This window comes from Ochotona princeps, chromosome 17 (assembly GCF_030435755.1).
Source record: "Ochotona princeps isolate mOchPri1 chromosome 17, mOchPri1.hap1, whole genome shotgun sequence".
NCBI classification, from domain to species: domain Eukaryota; kingdom Metazoa; phylum Chordata; class Mammalia; order Lagomorpha; family Ochotonidae; genus Ochotona; species Ochotona princeps.
Window position 1 is genome coordinate 16,021,303 of NC_080848.1, and position 24,370 is coordinate 16,045,672.

Sequence of the window (24,370 nt, forward strand, 5' to 3'; positions counted from 1 at the left end):
AATAAGAATGGCCATCGTCGGGGAAGACGGGTGGAGGCAAGGAGCTGAGAGTTTTCATTTAAAATTTTCTAAATTGAGTTTTCTAACCCTGAACATGCATTACCTTAATTTCACTGAAAAAAAAAAATTTAAAAAGATATCATTATGGGCTTTCTGGATGGGGGAGATGGAGGGCCTTTTTAATTTTATCTTTATCTGTGTTAAGCAAATACTGATAACTGACATTTCTTTGTTTTTTGGGTGTGTGTTTTTGCTTTTTTTTTTTTAGCTGATGGTATCAAGCATACAACCATCCCTCCATTATGCAAAGTTCAGCCTATTATGTAAGGCACAATGTGTTCATTTCCTATGAGGGAACGTCTTTAGCAATATCTGCATAGACAAGGTGGAAAAATCTAGTGGCAGACGACAGCAAGCATTTCGACTCAGGGCACAAGAAATGTCAGAAAAGACAGTGTCTGTCTGCACACACAGTGCCCGCAGCGAATACCCTGGCTTCTGGGCTGGCGGTTGGTGTCTGAGGCTTGAAGGGACAGGACCGAAGGCAGGGTTAAATCCACCAGCGCCTCCCACGCAGTCTAGTAATTATTGTATTTCCACGTCATGTTTCCGGGTGTGTGTGCCCCATTTCACGCAGAAACCGAGGTTCTGCGCAGGCAAGAGTCACCCCATCCGTCTTCCTGTCCCCCAGGAAACCAGTTCAGGAGGGGACCCCCGGGGCTACCCGGGTACTAACGGGGTGAGCCCCACGTGGCGAGAACCTCTCAACCTCGCTCCCACGTGGTGCCAAGGGCCGGGAAAAGGGAGAGAGGGCAGGAGGGAGCCGCGTATCAGGGGCATTTAAAGTGTCTTGACGTCACGCACTGCCAGGAACTCAGCTGAGTTTTCAGCAGGCCATTCCGTTCAGCTCGCCTCCCTCCCTCCGGGCCGCTGTGCCCAAGGCCTCAGCTCTTCCTCTGCCGCCGCGGCGGGAGGGGCGCCAGGACCTCGGAACAGCCACCACGGGGGCGTCCCCAGCCTCCTCTTGACCCCGCCCTTTCTCCCGGAGGCTCTCCTCGTTGGTCAGTAGGCGGGGCTTCGCTTGCACAGCCCTCGCGCCGCGGCCTCTGGGTGGCTCAACCAGTTGACTGTCTCATGAATTATGCATAAAAGGAGTGCCTTGGCCAGGCGAGGGCTGGGCGGGGATTGGCTGAAGGGGCTGTAATTCAGCGGTTTCCGGAGCTGGGGAGTGTGTAGACTGGGAGGGGGAGTCTGGGGTTCCGACGTCGCAGCCGAGGGAAGGAGCCCCAACCGGATCCTTGACGAGCACCCTGCTCGGCCCGGTCTCTCCGCCTCGGCTGGAGCAGAGCGACCCGGCGGCGTGAGGGAGCCCGGCCGCCCGCACCCCGGCGTTAGCGCAGCCCCGGCCTGTCGGGCCTGAGCCCGAGAAACAGGTGAAGGGGGTGAAGGGTGGGGCCGGCTCCCCGCCGCGGCCCCCTGGACGGCGGGACTCGGGGGTCGGGGAGGCGTCCGGGGCGTTCTCGGGGGCGCTGTGAACCGACACCCGCTGGGGTTGGGGGACGTGACGAGACGCGGCAGGTCGCCGTGCAGGGATGACTCCCCGGGATGACAGGAGCGGGCCTGGGCGGGAACAAGGGGGCGCTGGAAGTTAAGTTTCGTTCTTGGCAGAAAGGGGCGACGCGGAGGATGGGCAGCGCGAGCTCGAGGGGGCGGCCCGCGGCTCGAGGGCGAGCGAGGCACGAGCGAGGGCGTCCCCGCCACCCCCCCGACTTCCTGCGCCCTGGGCTCTGGGGACATTCCGGCCCCCGGAGCGCCTGTCACGCCAGCGGCGATCTCGGAGGGGGGTGGGTGGCTGGGAAGACTGAGCCACATCCTCCGCGGGGCGCTGCTCGCCTCCTGGGGGCCCGCGGGTCCCCCGGTGGAGGTAGGAGTCTCCCCCCACCCCGCCCCGCCGCCCCAGACACCCCAGACGGACGACCGGGTTGTTGGGAGAATTATTGCATAAGAATCAAGTTTCCTGTAGGGAAATTGACAGACTTGAATTCTTTCTTAATTTCCTTCTATCTTTTCCTGGGTTAGGCCCACCTGCCCTTACAAAATAAAATACGATTTAAAAAAAAGACAACTCCCCCCTCCCCTCAAATAAAAATAGCCACCAAACCAGCGCTAGGGAGAAATGCGCCTCTTTTCTTGACACTGTTCTTTGGGAAACACCTGGTAAACTCAGCTAGAAGATAAATCGTTGAGCCATCACATTTACTGGATTGTGGTGTTGCTTAATTGCACAGGACAGAATGAACCAATCGAGAGTGGGAGTTTTCTGTCCCGGCGCCAAGATCTTGGGTAAATGCAGAACAGAGAAACAAAGACGGACTGGCCTTGGCAGAGCTCTGTGTACAGACCTTACCTGGCTTGGGGGGTGTGGTTGCTCTTAAGGTGGCCACATTCAGAAAGGGGCGTTCTCCTCCGACCCCACCTTCCTCCCAGGGTTGCTTTTTCTGTTTGTTACACATCACTGTGTTGTATCCAGTAGGTGGTTGTGTGTTGACACAGTGCTTGTTTTTTTTTTTTCTATTAAAAATGTTGATTGTTTGCACCTGTTGGTTGTTGTTAAAGGGTTTACTTATTTAAAGGGTTTATTTATTCTGTTATGGGTTGTCAACTTTAAAAACATTTTAAGATTTATTTTCATTTTATTTCAAAGCTTCCATCTGCTGGTTTGTTTCCACAAATGTTCCTAACAGGGCTAGTTCAGGCTCTAGCCAGGAGCACAGAACTCAATCCAGGTCTTCCCCCATGGGTGACAGGGATCCAAGGGCTTGAATTGTGCCGCTTCCTGGAGTGCACATTGGCAGGAAGCTGGTGGCTGTGGAGGGGCAAGGCACTTTGACTGTGGAAACAGGTGTCCCAAGTGGCTCTGCATCGAACTTCCAGTCCTGACTTTTTGTTGTGACTTTTTTGACTGGCTGTGTTGTTAGAGTATTGGTTTGAATAAATCAATCATCTTGGTCTTTTATTTGTATGAGGTACTTCAAAAAGTTCACAGGAAAATGAATTAGAAGATAAGTTTGTTTTGATGTGGAAAAGTTGAAATCTATAGTTTTGTCATAATATGAATTTTCCAGGAACTTTTTGAAGATGCCTTGTATGTAGAGTTAGAGTGTATTATGACTTGGCCCAGCCAATTTTTAAAAAAATTCATTTTGTGTTAAATGTGTCTGTGTTTCCTGAATTAGCATATTGAGTTCCTGGCAACATGTGCCAGACTAGCAGAATTTTTGTTTAGCCATTTGTACAGTAGTATGGGAGAAAGAAACTTGGGATTAAAAAAAAAAATGGGTGTTAATATTGGAGAACTGACCTGTGAGCAAACCCGCCACAAGGAACCATTAATACATTAATAAATCTTTTGTTTTTATATTTCATTCATGTGGGGAGAAGAACCACAGTTCTGACTTGATCATAAGTGGTTTGTGAGGAAGGTGGCTAATATGCCCTTAACTTGTTGAAGCCAAGGGGACCACGCACTGAAGACAGTCAGTACCATAATGATGGAACTTAGGTCTTTTGTATGATTTGTGCTCTTTGGATTGACAGTATGGAAGTGTTCTGTCTTGGTTTTTAAGTGTGTGGGAACGGTTAGGGCCAGTGTAACATACCAGTGAAATGTCCCCAATAGGTTGAAAGATGCCGAGGGACTGTGTCTTCCCGTGTATACAGAGGACTGGCATGGTTTGCTTTCTTGTCCAACTGCTAAGTCTGACCTGGGAAATAATTGACTATCCTTAGTTAGCATCATTTACCATCAGTGAAAATGTTTATTTAGGTGAGTTTTAGGTGAAGGACAGTCATGACCTGAATGGAATTTAAAGCTGAGTGCCTTGTGGCCTGATCAGTGGTCATTTGAGTTTCCAAAAGTTGCTCTCTGCTTCCTGTTGTTGTGTTTCTTGCCATTCAGCAGTGAAATAGGGCAGAAGTGTTGATCATCATTCCGATAACAGCACCTTTTTAGCATATGTGTCCAAATCAAGAAATAATTTACATTTTTCAACGGAGTGGAAGTTGCTATGAGGAATAAGGCGTGTCCTTTTCATAGAATATGCAGTCTGCAGGGCGTTACTTTATAAATGCTTTTAACATCTGATGCAACATACCATTGTCAACAAGGAGGTGGTGAGGGCATTGCACCTGTACCACACAGCAAGCTAACTGTTATTTATAGAAGAACGTGTGTTGTAAAATGTTTCCATTATCATAGGAAGTTTTACTGGGCAGTGCCACACTGAAGGGTACAGTGCTTCAAAGGAAGAAAATGTTATGAGGTTTGGAGTCATCTAGGAAGTTTTGCCGAAGGAGGCATTTAACTTGATTAGAAATAATAGGTGGAATTTGATGAGTATGAAAAATTTGAGGAGATGCAGGGATATACCACAGACGAGAGCCTAGTCATTTTCAAGATAAGCAGAGAAGAAGCACCTATTCACAAAAGGCTGTGGGTGCACAATGGAGGCATTTTGGTTTTATCCTTTTGTAGGAGGAGATTTTAAGACCTGGGAGGCCAAGTACTGTGCTTAGTTATAGAGTGCCTCCAATGTGTCATTCATGTCTGGTGCTGGTTAATTTGTACAAAGTAAACAGTGTATGTGTCCTCTGCCCAATGAGAGTTGTCGCTTGTCTGCTTTAACCAACTGGGCTAGCACACAGAGAGGTGTCGACTTGATATTAGGAACTTTGGATGAAAAAAAAAGGTGCTGAAGGGCAGAAATATTTATTAAAGGCTTTTGATTGGCTACAGATCACCAGTCATGTTTTTTTTTTAAAGATTTATTTATTTTTATTGGGAAGTCAGATATACAGAGAGGAGGAGAGACAGAGAGGAAGATCTTCCGTCCGATGATTCACTCCTTAAGTGACTGAGGCGGCCAGAGCTGAGCCAATCTGAAGCCAGGAGCCAGGAGCTACGAACTTCTTCTGGGTCTCCCACATGGGTGCAGGGTCCCAAGACTTTGGGCTGTCCTCTACTGCTTTACCAGGGCACAAGCAGGGAGCTGGATGGGAAATGGGGGCTGCCCGGATTAGAATTGGCACCCATGTGGGATCCCGGTGCATACAAGGTGAGGACTTTGGCTGCTATGCTATTGTGCTGGTCCCACCAGTCATGTTTTATGTCTTTCATATTTTAAAAAAAGGTTTGATTTATTTGAAAGAGTGAAAGAGAGACACAGAGTGTGATTTCATCCATTGGTTTTCTCAGAACCAAGAGCCACAAACTCCCATGGTGCAAGGGCCCAAGTATTTGGGCCATCTTCATTGCCTTTCCAGGCACATTAGCAGGAGCTGAATGGGAAGTGAAATATCTGGGATTCAAACGTACTCTCTAATATGGCATGCTGCTGGCATTGCAAGTGGTGAATTAACCTGCTGTTTACAACTTTGGACCTCATGTTTAAGAAATTCAACCAGAACTTTTGAGTCATTTATAGCGACCACCAAAAGAGTGAGAGACACCCTAAATCCTGGGCTACAGCAACTGTGAGATGCAGCAGAATGATATTACTGCCCATCTCCTCAATCTCTGTTGATTATGCTGTGGGTTAACACTTGTTGCTAGGACTTTAAGATAGTTGGAGGATACTTGGATGGTCCATTCTTTAAAGTGTCTTCAGTCTTAAATATGGAAGAATTGATTTCTTTCTTTTAGGATTTATTCATTTGAAAGAGTTACAGACAGAAGAGCGCTGTCTTCTTCCCTGTTGATTTACTCCCTAAATAGCTATAATTGCTGGGGCTGGGCCAGGCTTCCTAGAGCCAGGAGCCAGGGACTTCCTCTCATCTCCCATGTGGGTACAGGAGCACACAGACCCTGGCCATCTTCTACAGGGAGTGGAATTGGAAGTGGAACAGCCAGGACTTGAACCACCACCCATGTGGTGCAGATGGTGGTGTAACTCATTGCACCACAGTGATGGTCATGGAAGAATTAATTTCTGTTGTGATCACTTCTCTTTCATTATGTTAGAATGATCACAATTCTTAACAGATCAGCAAACATGTCCTGTATTGAGAGCCAGTCACTATGCGGGGTGGGCTCCAAAGAGAATGAACTATGTCTCTGTTTTCACAGAATTGGAGATGTCAACGGGGCAAAGGTGCGTGCTGTGATGGACTTTGGGCAGAGCGGTGTTAGGGCTCTGCTTCAGGGCTCAGCTCTGGGGATCCCAGTTCTGGCCCTTGTTAATTCAGATCTGAGCCTCCGTTTTCTCATCCGTGGAAGAAAAGGATGGGAAGAGGAAAGGGATGTAGATTCACCAAGAGAATGGAGAGAAAATGCTTTGAATTGTACTGGCACACAGTTAGAGAGTAATCCAAGAGATTACTTCTCTTCAGGGGTGTGAGGGAGGCTTTAGCACAGAAAGGCTTTGTCAGGTGGGAATACTCGACCAGGGTTTGGCAGGATAAGTAGGAATTGTCCCCACAAGGTTGAGGAGTAAACAGGTGACTTCAGGGTTGAGGGAGCAGGCATGTGCAGAGGCTTAAAACAGCAGAGTGCGTTCAGGGAGCTATAAGTAGAAATTCTTAATTTAGGAGAACTAAACTGAGGGGAAGGGAAGCCAGAGAGCCATGGGTCTTATCCCTCTTCTGCTAGTCATTGAGTTTAAGTGTCATTGGAATTGATTGCTTTGTGGTGTTCAGAAGAATAAGATGTGTCTTTATAGAACTTTTAATCTGCAGAAATGTATAATAGCTATGTTTTTATGAATCCTGTTAATAGTCTATTTCTACAGATTTTGTGCAGCCTTTTTTGTTTTACAAATTTCTCTTGGACATATTATTGCAGATTCCTTTTGCTAGCCTAAGAAACAATTTCAAGACAAGAAAATCTGACTTTGCTCCCTGATTCTACATCTGTAAAAATAAACAGCTGCAGGGCCTGGCGCAGTAGCCTAATGGCTTAAGTCCTCGCCTCGCACATGCCAAGATCCCATACAGGCACCAGTTCATGTCCTGGTGGCCCTGTTTCCCATCCAACTCCCTACTTGTGGTCTGGGCAAGTAGTAGAAGACGGCCCAAAACTTTGGGACCCTACACCTGCATGGGAAACATAAAGAGGCTCCCGGCTCTTGGCTTTGGATTGACTCAGCTCTGCTCTGACCATTGTGGGTACTTGGGGAGTGAACCAGTGGACAAACGATCTTCCTGTTTCTCCTCCTTTCTGTATGTCTGACTTTCTAATAAAAATAAATAAATAAATCTAAAAAAAAGAGTAAAGAACTACACTAATCATTGAACTTTTACCTGATTTCTGGCTTTTTAAAGTGCATATCTTGGAAACTCTCATTTTAAGTTTCTCTAAATATCTTTTGCTATAGAATCAAAACACCTCGGGCAGGGTCTTTGAGGGTCCCATGACCCAGAGTTTCTATAGGAGTTAAAAAGAGAGATTAAACATATATATAAAATAAAGACCAAATAGTGAGCTGTGAGGGTGTAAATCTGTTACTTCTTTATTGTTATTTATTTTTATTGGAAAGTCAGATGTACAGAGAGGAGGAGTGACAAAGAGGAAGATCTTCCTTCCGCTGGTTTACTCCCCAAGTGAGTGCAACGGCCAGAGCTGCGCCGATCCGAAGCCAGGAGCCAGGGGCCTCTTCGGGGTGTCCCACACAGGTGCAGGGTCCCAAGGCCTTGGGCTGTCCTCTACTGCTTTCCCAGGCCACAAGCAGGGAGCTGGGTGGGAAGTGGAGCTGCCGAGACACGAACTGGTACCCATATGGGATCCCGGCACGTTCAAGGCGAGGGCTTTAGCCACTAGGCTACTGCCCCGGGGCCCAGATCTGCTACTTCTGAGACCTTGGGCAGATTGCTTTGCTCTCAGGACCCCGAGTGGAGTGGTTGTGAAGATTAAACACAATAATGCACACACAATAGAGTACTTGGCAGTGCCAACGAGGCAGTTTACGTTTAAGTGATGATAACATCGATAATTAACTATTATTAAAAACAACATGATTTACCTTAATGATAAAATCAGACAAATCATGATTCACAGTAGCCATTAATGACCCAAAGGAAAGAAAGAGTAATTGGGAGATTCTAACTTACGGAGAAAAAAACCCAAGTGAATGGGGACTGGGGATTTACATTGTGATGGAAGGGATGGAGGTGTGGCGTCAAAGGAATCGGTAAGGCAGACTGTGAACTTCTGTTCACACAAACGCCCTTGTGATGATCGTCTTTGCATCTTCCAGAGCCTGCGATTGAATCCCATTCATTTAAAAATACCTTCAACACAAAAATGGATACCTGCTCAGAAATTTGAACAGTTCCTTGGGATTTTGCATGATACAAAAAGTATGGAGGATACGGACAGTTTGAAGGGGTAGAGAGTGTTTAGACTCGAGTGTCCTTCTCAAGAAAGTGCCAACAGGAGGAATCCTGTTTTGAGTCCGATCCAGATTATGGGACAGCTTGAGCCTGGGCCGGCAGCCTCACAGGTGTGGTTGGTCTCTAAGATGCTGGAAACCGATTTGCTGTCTGACACTCAGCTGAGTTAGATGTCCCATCACCTCTGTGTGTGTGGATATGAGTGTGCATGGATGTAGCTTATGGGATAGAAGAGCTTCATTTTCACGCCCAGTAGCTTTCCTCTGCAAACTGATCTTCATGCACAGCAGCCTTGCGGTTGAGAAGGATCACTCCGGCTCACTCCAGTTTCGCTGGTGATGGGCTGGAGAAGGATGGAAAGCAGAGGCAACTCAGTTGCTTTTTGGCTACAAGGCAGGAGGAAACCAGCAGAGCTGGAAAGAGAAAGTAAAAGTTCTGGCAAATAAATGACTTCCCTATGGTGGAGGAGATTAACAAATTATTAGGGGAGGGGAGTTGTTTGGGTAGTTTTTGTAGAAACCATTTCTGAAAACTGATTTGGATCAACGGAGGTGAGACTGAGTGGAGGAAGGTCCTGCCCAGGCAAGGGCCAGCCACCTGTCTTCTGGGTTTGCTGATTGATTTGATTCCTTTGTGGTAGCCTGACCTCTCACTCTTGTTATGAGAGTTAGAGCACCTGCTTAAGTGAAAGCTTCCTGAAATACGTGTTTTCTGCTGTTAATTTAGTTTGCTTCTGGGCACACACACTTTTTTTTCTGGCAAAATCTAAAAGCATTGGATTTCTCCTTTGTTCTGCTTCCCCCATTCCCCTCTACCCAAGGGTAATCCTCAAATCTGAGACCCCATGCCAGCTGTGTAGTTCTTGCTCCTGTAAACCAGAGTGCAAGATTGCATTGCATTAGCGTTCCATCAGGCTTCGAATTTGTTCCTTCTTGTGGTTTAGATCCAATAAATATTTAATCTCGACTAACTTTCCTGACGAATCAGTTTTTTTTTTATAATCATGTTTAGGAAAAGCAAATTTATTGAGATATTAGTCAAAATAAAACATCACTAAGAGGATGACTTTTTTTTCATTTTATTTATTTATTTATATTGGAAAGGCAGGCATACAGATGGAAGGAGAGACAAATATCGGTTCTCTGATTCACTCCCCAATTGGCGGAAGTAGTTGGAGCCAAACCAATCCTGATCTCCTGTGCCTCCCATACAGGTACAGGGTATCAAAGCTTTGGGCCATCCTATACTGCTTTCCCAGGCCAAAAGCAGGGAGCTGGATGGGAAGCGGGGCAGATGGGAAACGGACGGATGCCCGTGTGGGATTCTGGTGCATGCAAGGTGAGATTCAGTTAGCTGTTGAGACATCACACTGGGGCCAAGGATGACTCTCTTATGCACAGGGCATGTGAAATGATTGCAGCATTCTGGAACTATGTATTGTGCTTGCTTAGGCAGCCCATAAACTAAAATTTAAACTGTGTATCAATGCTTGTTCTCAGTGCATGTGTAATTGCCTGTTTTCATTAATGTGAACAAACTGAGTGAGAAAAGCGTATGGCAAGTCTTAGCATCCTGACTACTGAAGTTTTCCAAAGTTCGTGGGGCCCGATAAGATACCTGTTTTTTCTCAAGTGCACCACTGTTGTAAATACCTGTTATTGAGGAGGTCTTGAACAAAGCAGGTACAAGGTTCAATGGGAACTCTTCAGTACTCTCAATTTTGCTGTGAATCTCAGGAAAAAGGTTTATTAATATAAGAAAATACTTTATAATTTAATTTCAAAGAGCATGACCCACCTCAGCCCAGTCATGACTGGACCCCACCTGTGTGGGTGGCCTGTAAGAAATTCCCGGCTTTGAACTGGCCCAGCTCTGTTACAGTCATTTGGGGAGTGAACCAGCGGATGAGAGATCTCTCTCTTTCTCTTCCTTCTCTCTTCATAATTCTGCCTTTCCAATTAAAAAAGAAAAAAAAAAGTGGGACTGTAACAAGCCTTCCACAGCCCAACCAATCCTTTCCCCCTTCTGCCTAGTGACTGGTCTTGGTGCCTAATCACCTGCCTCATTTTAGGTGATTTCGGGAAGATTGTCACTCCCAAAGTACTCAGCCACTGAGCATCCAGGAGAAGGGACCTGCTCATTTGGAGATAAAAGGGTTCTTTGCCCTGGAATTCCTGTCACCCACCTTGGAAAGTAGCGAATGAAAGATCCACTTCTCGCTGCCTTCCTTTGTCTGAGTCCATCCTTCAGTGGGTAGGTGGCCTGAAGCTGGGCTTATTTCCCACAATTAATTTTTTTAAAAGACTCATTTATTTTTATTGGAAAGGTAGATATACAGAGAGAAGGCGAGACAGAGAGAAAGATCCATCTGCTGGTTCACTCCCCAAGTGGCTGCAATGGCTGGAGCTGAGCCAACCCAAAGGCAGGAGCCAGGAGTTTCTTCTAGGTGTCCCACATGGGTGCAGGGTCCCAAGGCTTTGGGCTGTCCGCCACTGCTTTCCCAGGCCACAGGGAGGGAGCTGGGTGGGAAGTGGAGCAGCTAGAACATGAACCAGCACTCATATGGGATTCCGGGAGTTGCAAGATGAGGACTTAGCCACTAGTCTATTGCACTGAGCTCCCACAATTTTTAAAAAAAATTCCTGTTTCTGCAGACATATTTGAGGTGTCCTGGGCCAGAAGGGCCCCATTGACTGTAGATGCCTAACCTCAGTTTGCAATGAGAGTACCACCCTTGACGCCCAGGGAGGATATTTTCTGAGTATTAGGGAATGAAACTGAGGCATAGGAGATAGAGGAACTCGTGCAGTATCTCCATTAACTGTTTCCCCTTTTCTTGGGGGAAGATCAGTGCTAATGTTAACCACAGGTTTGCAGCAAGAATATATCAGTTTTACTTTCAGTTCTAGACTTGTTTCCTTTAGTGTAAAAACAATGTTTTCTGGGTGAACATTGAAATTAATAAGGAAGGTATGTACTAAGTGGAAATTTCGTCTTTAACTATCTTTCTCAGGGACAGCTAGATACTTATTTTTTCCAGAGTTGTTTCATGTATGTATATGCAAGCATGTTGCTCTGTTCCACAGATAATAGCAAATTATGCGGGTAACTCTATCTTCCTTTTTGTCACTTTATCTCAGAGAACCCTATGTGTCTACCTTTTGAGTGCCAGTATGATTAGACTATGGATGTCATACTTTACTTAGTTTCCTAATAGTAGGCATAGATTATTTGCAAAATGTAAAGGCAGAAAACATTGTTGCACTACATATCCTCGTATTTGTCTTTAGTCACAAATGAATAAATCTGTAACCATGTGTGAGGAGGCATTAAAAAGTTCACGGACAATGTATTTATATGAAAAACATGCATAGATTTCAATTTTTTTGGTACCAAAATATACGTATGGTTTAATGTCAACATTCCACAAACTTTTTCTTCCTGAAACATTTATTTATTTATTTAAAGGTACAGCAGGGGCCCGGCGCTAAAGTGTAGCAGTTAAAGCCCTCGCCTTGAACGTGCCGGGAGTCCATATGGATGTTTGTTCTAGTCCCGGCAGCTCCACTTCCCATCCAGCTCCCTGCTTGTGGCCTGCGAAAGCAGTGGAAGATGTTTCAGAGCTTTGGGACCCTGCACCCGCGTGGGAGACTCGGAAGAGGCTCCTGGCTTTGGATTGGCTCAGCTTCAGCCGTTGCAGCCACTTGGGGAGTGAACCATTGGACGGAAGATCTTCCTCTCTGTCCTCCCTCTGTACATCTGACTTTCCAATAAAAATAAATAAATCTTAAAAAAAAAAAAAAGGTAGAGCAACAGCAGGAGAGAGAGAGAAAAGTTAACAGCCAGGTCTATAACATGGGGGATGGAGGAATAAGTGGCTGGGGAGGCATATTCATCACCCATTGCTTTCCCAGGCAGCTTAGCAGGGAGCTTGACTAGATTGGAAAAGCTGGGACTTGAACCAGCACTCTGACACAGGTGCTAGTGTTGGAGGCAGCAGCTTCTAACACTGGCTCTTCCATAAACATTTTGGAATCCCCCATGTTTTTTAGTTTTAGCCATAATCCACAAACTACTTGGAAATGTTTTTTTTTTTTCCAGTTAATTTTGTATGTTCTACCCCTTTAAATTTAAACATTGCTTCTGAGCAAAAGTTTGTTATTTCCTTGAATTGTATTATCCACTGATTTTTTTTTCCCTCCACACACCTACTTTTAAAAAGGATTTATTCATTTGAAAGCCAGGGTGACAGAAAGACAGTTATCCCTAGTGGCAGTTTTCGGAGGGTGGTACACAGACTGCCAGAGGCCTTGTGGAGATTGTTGAAAGAAAAACTACTTTCATAATGCACTTATTTGCATTTTTGTACTTCATTCACTCACAGAAAAAGTACTGATTTTACTTAGAAATGTCCGTGAGGAAACAGTAAACATTATTAATTCCATGACCTCTTGACCTTTGAAAACCTTTTGTGTCTTGTTGTTGTGTTTTTTGAAAAGGAGACATGCATTAAGCATTTCTGCATGCTGACGTGTGATGGCCGGCTCAAGGCAGAGCTCTGGTACGCTGTGCTGTGATCTCAGACTGCTGTTTTTCCATGAAACACCACTTTTACTGGAAAGAATGACGGATAGACTCACCGGGATATGGGCAGACATTTTTCTCAGAAATGAAAGGAAACTGTCTGTTCAAGGGAAAACAACTGACAATACTCGTTGCCAAGGATACAAGTTCATCCTTAGAGTAAGAGCTAGAGTTTGAGAAAGCGTGAGTTCCTCACACTGTAAAGTTGATAGCTGCAAATGAACGCCATGTTTCAATGTTAGCAAACATGTTTTTGATACGATGTAGTGAAATGTGTCCACCTAAAAGGTCAAGTGTTTCTGAAACTGTTTTTCATATGACTACTGCCTGCAAAACATTTAATTCAAAATTCAAGATAACCTGCCAGGTCTTAATGTAATCAAGTATGAAAAGTTTGTTGATACGGGTTTCAAATTCCACTTTACAACTTTTTTCTTGTGTTTTATTCTATTTATTTGAAAGGCAGAATGACAGAGAGGGAAAGACAGAAGCTTCTTCAGTCTACTGATTCATTCCACAAATGCCCACAAGAATTGGAGCTGAACTACAACTCCATCTGGGTCTCCACCATGGGTGGCAGGGGCCCAAGGGTTAACCATCTTTTGTTGCTTTCCAAGGAGCATTAACAGGGAACTGATTTGGAAGTAGAATGAGGATTGCAAGTTGCTATTTAATCTACTGTGCCGCAACACTGGCCCCTGCAACTACACTTTTTTTTTTCCTTTAAAGATTACTTATTTACTTGAAAGGCAGAATTACAGAAAAAGAAAGAGAGGGAGAGAGACACACTGAGAGAATTCCCATCCATCGGTTTATTCCTCAAATGGCTGCAATTGCTAGAGCTGGGTGGATCTGAAGCCAGGAGCTTCTTTCAGATTTCCCATGTGGGTGCAGGGGCTCAAGTACCTGGGTCATCCTCCCTGAGGTGAGCTTTCCTAGGCTTATTAGCAGGGAGCTGGATTGGAAGTGGAGCATCCATATGGGTGCTGGCATCACAGGCAGTGGATGAATGTGCTGTACTACAATGCTGATCCCCAAACTTTTGTTTTTGTTTTTAAAGATTTATTTATTTTTGTTGGAAAGGCAGATTAGATTTACAGACAGAAGGAGAGATGGAGAGAAAGATCTTCCATCTGCTGGTTCATTTCCCAAGTGGCCTCAATGGTCAGAGCTGAATTAATCCGAAACCAGGAACCAGGAGCTTCTTCCAGGTCACCCATGTGGGTGCAAGATCCCAAAACTCTGGGGCCATCCTCTACTGCTTTCCCAGGCTCTAAGCAGGGAGCTGAATGGGAAGTGGAGAAGCAGGGACACAAACCAGTGCCCATATCGGATCTGTTGCTTGTAAGGTGAGGGTTTAACTATTGAGCCATCGTACCAAGCCCCACAAACTTTTTTTTTTTAAAAGATTTATTCATTTTTTTACAGCCAGATATACACAGAGGAGGAGAGACAGAGAGGAAGATCTTCCGTCCGATGATTCACTCTCCAAGTGAGCTGCAACGGGCCGATGCGTGCCGATCCGAAGCCGGGAACCTGGAACCTCCTCCGGGTCTCCCACACGGGTGCAGTGTCCCAAGGCATTGGGCCGTCCTCAACTGCTTTCCCATGCCACAAGCAGGGAGCTGGATGGGAAGTGGAGCTGCTGGGATTAGAACCGGTGCCCATATGGGATCCCGGGGCTTTCAAGGCGAGGACTTTAGCCGCTAGGCTACAACGCCGGGCCCTCAAACTTTTTTTTTATTAAGCCAGACATTAATGAAATTTCCAAAGATTTGGACAATACCACTCTTTCCACTGGACTTTTTTGTTTTGGAAGATATAGTTATTTTTCATAAAATTTTTATGTTAATCTGTAACATAGGTTTATTAGAATATTTTAAAATTTTTGTATTTTAGCTTCTAATACATGTTCGTTCTAGTATCAATAGATATTCTTTAATATCTAAAAAATATGAACTCTTAAATGACCTTTATAAAGAAAAATTCTTCAGGATCACCCATCTTCTTTAATTTATTTTATTTGAAAATCAGAGTTACATAGAGAGAGAGAGAGATCTCATGCATTGGTTTACTCCCCAAATGACTGCAATGGCCGGAAATGGAGCTTCCAGGACTTGAACTGGTGCCCATATAGGATGCTGGCACAGTAGATCGAGGTTTAGCTTGTTATGCCATGGTGCTGGCCCCCGAGATCTCCAACCTTAAAGAAACAATGTAGAGAGTCCTAGAGAGCACAAAGTTTGAGAATTGTTGATCTAATAGTTTTAGCATAGGAATTCCTGAATTATATACATATTTTTCTATTTTAATTTTTAAAAAGATTTATTTTTATTGGAAATAGAGATATACAGAGAAAAGGAGAGACAGAGAGGAAGATCTTCCTTTTTGATGGCTTACTCCGCAAGTGGTTGCAGTGGCTGGAGCCAAGCTGATCCGAAGTCAGAAGCCAGGAGCTTCTTCCGGGTCTCCCAAGCAGATGCAGGGTCCCAACACCTTGGGCCGTCCTCAACTACTTTCCCAGGCCACAGGCAGGGAGCTGGATGAGAAGTGGAGCCGCCGGGATTAGAACCTGTGCACATATGGGATCCTGGTGCATTCAAGGTGAGGACTTTAGTCTCTAGGCTATTGCGCCAAGCCCCTGAATTATATTTAAAAAAGAATAAGACTCCAGGGGCCAATCACTTGCCAAAAGTGGGTTTGGCTGTTGTCTACAACACCACCACTCCATGGGAGCTCCGAACCCCCAGATGGGATCCCAGCTGCTTGTCCCCTAGCTTCCTGCCAGCGGGTCTGGGGAGGCGGAGGAAGGTGGACCAAGTGCCTGGGCTTCTCCCTGCCACGTGGGAGACCTTAGTGGAGTTCCAGGCTCCTGGTCACAGCCTGGTTCACCCCCACATGTGACAAGGAGTTGTAATCAAGGAGTCAATCAATGGGTAAAAGAGAACTTTCTCTCTCTCTTTTTCACTATGCTTTTCAAATAAATACATAAACTAACTTAAAAGCATCAAAAAGAAAAAGTCTAAGCATCTGGCCCAGAATCTGACTGAGTTACAGCAATAAGGGAAAATAGTTTGTTATTTCTTTTTATTTCGTTTACTCTTCCTAGTATTTCTGTACCCGAATGTCAGTCAAGGATGGATTATGATGTAAGAATCATAACTTTAGCAGAGTACTATTCTGTCTAGTTTGTTGGCAGGATAGCCATTGAACTTCAAGGTACTTTTTGACTGTTTGGATTAATTCCTAAAGAGAATTCTGATCAAGATTTAGAAGTGATCTTTAATAAGAGATGTCTGAAATAAATCAATGCTTTCAGTAAAAAGTATTTATCTAATTGTGTAAGTTTTCCTGTTCCTTTCTTGCGTTTATATAATAAAGTCAAAGAGAAGCTTACTAATAGATCTTACAGTGGAGATAAATGGAAGAGCAGATTGGTGACTAGCTGAGGAGTTTGAAGATTCCAGATTATTCTGGCCCTACCATTATCTGTATGTAGTTACCTGACATTTCTGTCCTTATCTACAAAATGGAAATAACACCTGTTTAACATCTCGGCCACCTCAGAGTTATCTGGTTGAGCGATCAAGAGGTCCTAGGTCAGTCATGCTCCGGGTTAGATCCTCGTGGGTGTCCAGGAGTCAGGTGAATCACTTGGTCTGGCCTTGCCAAAGCAACTCAGGTAGGACTGGAAAGTTAGAAAATCTACAACAGGCTAATTTTTAAAAAATTGATCATTTTTAAAAGATTTATTTATTTGTATTTGAAAGTCAGATATACAGAGAGAAGGAAAGACAGAGAGGAAGATCTGCCATTTGATGATTCACTCCCCAAGTGGCTGCAACAGCTGGAGCTGAGCCAATCCAAAGCCAGGAGCTTCTTCTAGGTCTCCTAAGGCGGATGCAGGGTCTCAACACCTTGGGCCATCTCAACTGCTTTCCCAGGCCACAAGCAAGGAGCTGGATGGGAAGCGGGGCTGATTAGAACCGGCAGTACTCATATGGGATCCTGGTGTGTAAAGGTGAGGACTTGAGCCTCTAGACTATCGCACCAGGCCTTAAAGTTGATTTAAAAAAATCTTATTTTATTTTTATTTGAAAGGCAGAGTTACAGAGAGGAGGGACAGAGAGGGAGAGAGATCTTCTATCTTCTGGTTTACTCCCCAGATGGTTACAATAGCTGATGTTGGGCTTATCCAAAGCCAGGAGCCAGGAGCTTCTTCTGGGTCTTCCATGTGGGTGCAGGGGCCAAGGACCTGTACTGTCCTTCACTGCCTTCTCAGTCCTTAAGCAGGGAGTTGGATCAGAAGTGGAACAGTCAGGACATGAGCCAGCACCCATGTGGGATAGTGGTGCTGCAGGTACAATGTGCCATGGCACCTGACCCTAAGTTGATAATTTTTCATGGATTTCATGGACAATGAATAACACTACAAATATGCAAATGATCTTGGGACAGAAACAAGGTTCCCCACCCTTAGTGTAAATGATGAGTTCATCCTGCTCCCTGAAAGGGTGCTCCCGTTTGTCTAATCTTCATTGTTTTCTAAGCATGTATTCTTTTTTGTTCCATGTGACTTACTTTCTCAGACTGTAACTTGATGATTAGTGGAGCATTTTCTCAACCTCCTTCTGTATGGTAGTCAAGGACAGATGCTCTCTGAAAGCCAAGCTTCGATCATTTCATTTTTCCAAGTATATTATCCATTTTGGTAAGACCTTTTTTTTTTTTTTAAAGATTTATTCATTTTATTACAGCCAGATATACACAGAGGAGGAGAGACAGAGAGGAAGATCTTCCATCCGATGATTCACTCCCCAAGTGAGCCGCAACGGGCCGGTGCGCGCCGATCCGAAGCCGGGAACCTGGAACCTCTTCCGGGTCTCCCACGCGGGTGCAGTGTCCCAATGCATTGGGCCGTCCTCAACTGCTTTCCCAGGCCACAAGCAGGGAGCTGGATGGGAAGTGGAGCTGCTGGGATTAGAACCGGTGACCATATGGGATCCCGGGGCTTTCAAGGTGAGGACTTTAGCCGCTAGGCCACGCCACCGGGCCCTTGGTAAGACCTTCTTTAGAAAGCTTGTCTAATTGGGGGGGGGGGTAGCTAATCTCCCATCTGGTATGTAATTTAAACTTCATGGATCATTTTTATCTTAAAGGCTTTTTCCTGAAACTCGATGCATTTTTTTTAAAGATTTATTTATTTTTATTACAAAGTCAGATATACAGAGAGGAGGAGAGACAGAGAGGAAGATCTTCCGTCTGATGATTCACTCCCCAAGTGACCGCAACGGCCGGTGCTGCACCGATCCAAATCCAGGAGCCAGGAACTTCTTCCAGGTCTCCCATGCGGGTGCAGGATCCCAAGGCTTTGGGCCGTCCTCAACTGCTTTCCCAGGTACAAGCAGGGAGCTGGATGGGAAGTAGAGCTGCCGGAGTTAGAACCGATGCCCATATGGGATCCTGGTGCGTTCAAGGCGAGGACTTTAACCGCTAGGCTACGTCGCCGGACCCGATGCATTTTTTAAATTAATAAAGTTTATTTTTTAGAGAAGTTTTAGATTTATAGAAAAATTGAATGGTATAGAGAACGGTTGTATACTCTCAATTCTTCCCATAATTTCTGTTATTATTAACTTCTGTAAACTTTTTTTAAAGATTTATTTTTATTAGAAAGGCAGATTTCCGAGAGAAGGAGAGACAGAGAGAAAGATCTTTTATCCATTGGTTTACTCCCCAAATGGCCACAACAGCTGAAGCTGAGCTGATTGAAGCCCAGAGTCAGGAGCCTCCTGCAGGTCTCCCACATGGGTGCAGGGTCCCAAGGCTTTGGGCTGTCCTCCACTGCTTTCCCAGGCCACAAGCAGGGAGCTGGATGGAAAGTGGAGCATCTGGGACATGAGCCAGCATCCATATGGGATGTTGACACTTGCAGGTGGAAGATTAGCCTATTGAGCCCCAGCATTGTCCCCTATTATTAACTTCTTTAGTGTGGTATGTTTGTTAAAATTTATGAGCCAAAATTGGTGTGATTTAAAGAAAAACTTTTAGTTTGAAAGATTTAAAAAAAAAAGTAGAAGACTGAGACAGAGGCAGAAGGAAATCTCTCATCCACTGGTCTACTTCCCAGATGCCACAAGAATCAGGGCTGAGCCTACCTGACACCAGGAGCCAGGAATTCTGTCTAGGTGTCCATGTTGGTGGCAGGAACCCAAACACTTGAGCTGCTGCCCAGTAGGGTACACATTAGCAGGAAGCTAAGTTGGAACTGGAATAGCCAGGACTTAGACCCTAGAACTCTGATAAGGAATGCAGGCATCCCATGGAGTGACTTAACTGCTGAGTCAGATGCCCACCCCAATATTATTAATTACAGTCTGTAGTTTATAGTATTCTGTTGTAAGATGGTGTTTTTCTACCACTGTAGTTTCATCCAAAATATCTTCACTCGGTTGGGCACAATGGCGCAGTTGACTATACTCTGCCTGCAAGTTCTGGCATCCCATGTAGGTGCCGTTTGTGTCCTGGCTGCTCCACTTCCCATCCAGCTGCCTGCTTGTGGCCTGGGAAAGCAGCAGAGGAAGGCCCCTGTATCCACATGGGAAACACAGAAGAATCTCCTTTGGTTGCTGCTTTTGGATGAGCCTAGCTCTAGTATTTGTGGCCATTTTGGGAGTGAATCAACAGATGAAAGATTTCTGTCTCTTCTTCCCTCTGTGTTAATTTTTCCGTTAAAAAAAAAAAATAAATCCCTAGCAAATAAACAAACAAAAAAGTGACAGAGCCAGAGATAAGAGGGATTATCCATGTACTGGTTCACTCCCTGAATGCTTGCAGCATTCAGGGCTGGGCCAGGCTGAAGCAAGGAGCCCAGAACTCAATCGCAGTTTCCTGTGTGGGTCACAGAGACCTGACACTTGAGGCATCACCTGCTGCCTCCCAACGTGTGCATGAGAGGAGGCTGGAAGTGGAGTAGCCAGAACTCAGATATGGGATGAGAGTATCCTAAGCAGCATTGTGACTGCTGAATCAAATGCTAAGCTGGCCTGTAACATGACTGTGCTGGTGCCAGGTTTGCATTGCTACCAGCAATGAATAGGAGTTCCTCTTGCTGCTTCTCCTTACAAACCTTTGTTTGTGTCTGTGTTTTGCGTTTTCTCCATGTTAACAGCTGAGTAGCGGCATCTCAGTGATTTAATCCTAGTTTCCTGGTGGCATGTGCTGTGGAGCCGCTTTGCATATATGCCTATTTGCTGTCCCTCCTTGAAGCTTTTTTTTTTCATATTTTTAAATTGTTGACAATCTTTACATAGTCAATTAGGGCACAAAGGTTCAAGGGCTACAGGAAAGTGGGTAAGACTATTATTTCCATATTTTTTTTCTATATGTGGGGTAAAGGGAGAGGTTAAGGGAGAAGCCCCAGTCAGTCTCCCACCCATCCCAGGTCCCTGATGTGGGGCATGCTCCGAGGGTCTTGCTCAAGTGGTTTTGATAGTTCAACTGTTACGAATTGCTGCCAATCTCGCCATTCCAAGCTTGATGAAGTTGCTGAAGAATCCTGATTGACATAGTCCATTTTAGAGTCTCCGTTTGCCCTGTTTTTCACTGCCAACATATGGCTGGGGTAGTTGATTGATTTGTCCTCTGTCTTTTCATGGTTACCCCCCTTGAAGCTTTTAACTGCATATACTTTTCTTTTAGAATTTAAGCCCATGTTTTTCAAAACCCATGTGGTTAGTGTGCTGGCATTGGGGGTGGGAAGGCAGGCATGGGCAAACAAGGAAGTGATCGTATGTCTTCCACAATTTTAACCTTCAAACTCTCTGATGTCTAGATAACATTGGCCATTGACTATGGTCCAGAGTACACCCATGGACTGTTCTGTTCATTGAACTCACTCTGTCCTTACATATGGTACGTCGGAGGAAATGTTGATTCCTCTTGAAGACCTGAACATTTCTGAGCCTGGGAGGATTGGAATAGTGGAGGAATAAGTTTTGAGGGAAGAGAATAACTGTTTTTAGAGGCTGTTCTTTTAGGGTCCCCTTTGTAGTTATTCTTTGGGAAAATCCATTTAAAGAACAAAAACAAGAAGACAGCTCTCCAAGGGGTCCTGGATGCCTTTAGGGCATCAGTCTTAGGCAGAAAAGTCATGAGTGTAGCTTGATTGCCTTCATGTGGGCCTCGTGGTACAGTTGTCTTAGAGTTCAGAATCGACAGAAATGGAATCTTGCAGGATGAGAAAATGGGCTGGAATGTTGCTGGTGATCACTGGATGCTCCTCGGCTGCCATCTTGTCTGTGTTTTTAAGTGATTTTAGAAGTAGTTGAGCACAGTCTTGCTGATCCTTCTAAGTTTCCTTTCTTGATCATTTTTCTCTGCCCAAACTTGAATGTTGAAGTGCTTTGGACCTGCCTGGGGATCACTTTTCCTTTTTTTTCTACCCCCTCAGATGATCTCAACTACTTCTTCAGCTTTTAACCACGCTGATGACCAACAGTTGTGCAATTCCAGCCCTCTTAATTCTGGGCTACGCATTCCTGCCACCTGCTACTTGCTTAACCATTTCCTTTGGTCAGCTTGTAATTATCTTTTGTTTATCTTGTCCAAAACACAACTCTTAAAACTATCTGTGCATTGGTTCAGTGCTATGGCTCAGAGGCTAAATCCTTACCTTGCAAGCACCAGGATGTCATATGGACATCAGTTTGTGTCCTGGCTGCTCTACTTCCCACCCAGCTCCCTGCTTTTTTCAGGTGTGAATTTACTTGATTCTCTCTCATGGCCCTGGATACTCCAACATGCAGTTTCCTGGTGGTATTGGATATTGAGTTCCCTGTGGCTGCTCATTTACCATCTGTGTATCTTTTGTGGTGAGCTATCTGTTCGGAGCTTTTGCACATTGCACAACTTTAATTTCTTTTTCCTTATTGTTATGAACTTTGCGTATTTTAGATATTTCTCTCTTAAAAAAGTTTGTGGGCAGACATTGTGGTATAGCGTGTGAAACCATTGCTTGGGATGCCTGCCTTCTGTAACAGAGTACCTGAGATCATAGTTCTGCCTCATTTGCAATCCAACTTCCTGCTAATGTGCATCCTGGCCTGCAGCAGATAATGGCTCCAATATGGGGGTTCTTGCTAGTCACATGGCGACTCAGAGAGAGCCTCCAGCTCCTGACCTGCATCTGACCCAGTACTGGCTATTACAGGCATTTGGGGAGGGAGCCAGCAAATGGAAAAATGATCACTTCCTCTACTTCCCTCCCTCCCTTTCAAATACATAAAAATAAACTTTTAGAAAAAAGGTTTCTTGTTTTGGGTTGGATTCAGAATGGTTACTTCCTCTAAGAAACCTCCTCAGACTACCTGCAGTGACCTCAGTCACCCACTATCCTGTCATCTTTACTGTTGTTTTTACAAGTGGTTCTTATCTGCTCAGGTAATTTGTTCTACCATCTTAAGGTTGAAACTTGTCTGTCCTGTTTACCCTTCTCTCCCCTGACCTTAGTTCTAGACTATTTTGCTCTTCTGAATGAAGAAGTACATGGGGAGAAATGAGTTAATGTGAGGAGTTTATCTAGATTTTTCAGTCCTTGTAGTTTTAGACAAGACACTTGTCCCTGCCCTTAGCTCTATCTCCCACTTTTAGCTCTGAGCTTTGTAGGATTCTATGGCATGCTGCTCCTTGGACATCCTTCCAGTACTTACAGTTCCATTTGCTCAGCTGTGCAGTTATCATCCCACCACTTTTTGGGATTCTAAAATTTCATAGGCGCCTTTTGCCTCTTGTCATCTGCCATTCCTTGTCCCTATGAATGTGTGCATGGCCCTGCTTCACTGTCACTTAAGTAGGCTTGGGGGCCATGTATCACCAAAAGGCCTATGTCTTGTGTTCTTGGGCATTCTTTGTACCTGCTGTTGCCTCTACTCAGACTGGTTATTCCTTCCTGGGCAGAATCACCCTCTCTCCTGGAGAACCACCGTACCTGACCATGCGAAATGTGTGTGCATGCCTGCTAGTGAGGTCTCCACCCCACTTCTGTTTAATTGCCTTGTTACATGTCTGCCTTTCTTCCAAAACAGTATCCAGCATCATCTGAAACAGCAGACACAAGCTGGCCTAGCTCCTGGGAACTCCATTCATCTTACTATTTTGGAGCTTTGCTCTAGAAATGGTGCGTTTTTTTTCTGTGTCGGTGGGAAATCTGAGTTCCCCATCTCTGTTTCGTGAATGTGAGGGCTCAACAGAGCACCTGGTAAAGTGGCACTCAAAAGTTCCATGAACCAGTGACACCTCTGCGTGTGGTCTAAATGTCAGGTTGGTCAGAAAAACCTCAGAGAAGTGATGTATTTTATACCTTCAATTTTTACTTCCTGAGTCTGCAGTTACATGATCATTTTCAAAAATCCTAACAAGATTGTTTGTACAGGAATAATAGCTATAATTCCTCCCCCATTTTTTTTTTTCAAACTAGATTGATAAATTTTCTCAAGTCATGATCTTCTGGTTGTAAAGCTGGAAGCCTGATCCACTTGTTGATCCCTTTTTACCAATTGGGAAACTCAAATGCAAAGAGGATTAATAAGTCCCAGCAGCTCCCAGGCAGGGTTGTCTGCAGGAGTGCTGCCTTCATCTTCCAGCGTTTGTTTTTCAGCCTAAGAACAGTGCAAATTCATCAGTAAGGTTTTAAGTAAAGGAGTGGCAGGATGGAGTTTATGTATGTTTCACTCTCTGTGCACAGTCTGGGGAAAATGGTCTGGAAGGAGGCAAGCGGAGTGCAGGACACTCAACCGTCCCCATCCCGGCCCTGGTGTACTTTGGCGGAAATTTCAGACCGATTTTCTCCTGACCTGGGGGGGGGGGAGGGGTGTTATTCATCAGCTGTAGTACAAACCACGAGTGCTTTTTTTTTTTCACTGTGAAGTTTACTGTCTTCTACCACAACATTTTGGGTTGCAGCACCCTTAATGTGCTAGGGAAGCGAACCTGAGCATAACTTGTAGGCCGTCGGAGCTAATTGCTTTCTCAGTGTGAGAATGAATGCTGTGGTATTTCTCAGGGTGAGCAGGGGGCCTACCTTTAAACCCCAAGTACAACAGGAACCTGTCAGGTTATTTTCCTCCTGCCTTCCTCTGAGTCACTTTTGCCCTTCAAGCTGTCCCCAAGCTCAATCCAGTCTACCTCTTTAGTATCTCAAGTTCAGCTGCGCAGCCCGAGGGGGGTCTTCCTGAAATGTAAACCACACCTTTAACTTTGGTTTACAACTTTTCAAAGGCTCTCCACTGCCCTGGAAAGAAAGTTCGGGGTTCTTCGAACAGCTTCTATACCAGCTCTGTCCCAGTTCCCCTCATACCCCAGTCTCCCTGTACGGTCTCCACGGTGTCCTGCTTCCTTACCC

At 45.0% G+C, this 24,370-nt stretch overlaps 1 protein-coding gene across 4 annotated transcripts in view; it reads left to right on the forward strand.

Moving 5' to 3' along the window:
- Nucleotides 1–1,217: 1,217 nt before the first annotated feature.
- STAT3 (signal transducer and activator of transcription 3) overlaps nt 1,218–24,370 on the forward strand; it is a 61,410-nt gene continuing 38,257 nt past the window's right edge. For all 4 annotated transcript variants that reach the window (XM_058676214.1, XM_058676216.1, XM_058676215.1 and 1 more), the window contains exon 1: nt 1,218–1,433. The gene's annotated coding sequence lies outside the window, so the exon portion shown is untranslated. The remainder of the gene's footprint in view (nt 1,434–24,370) is intronic.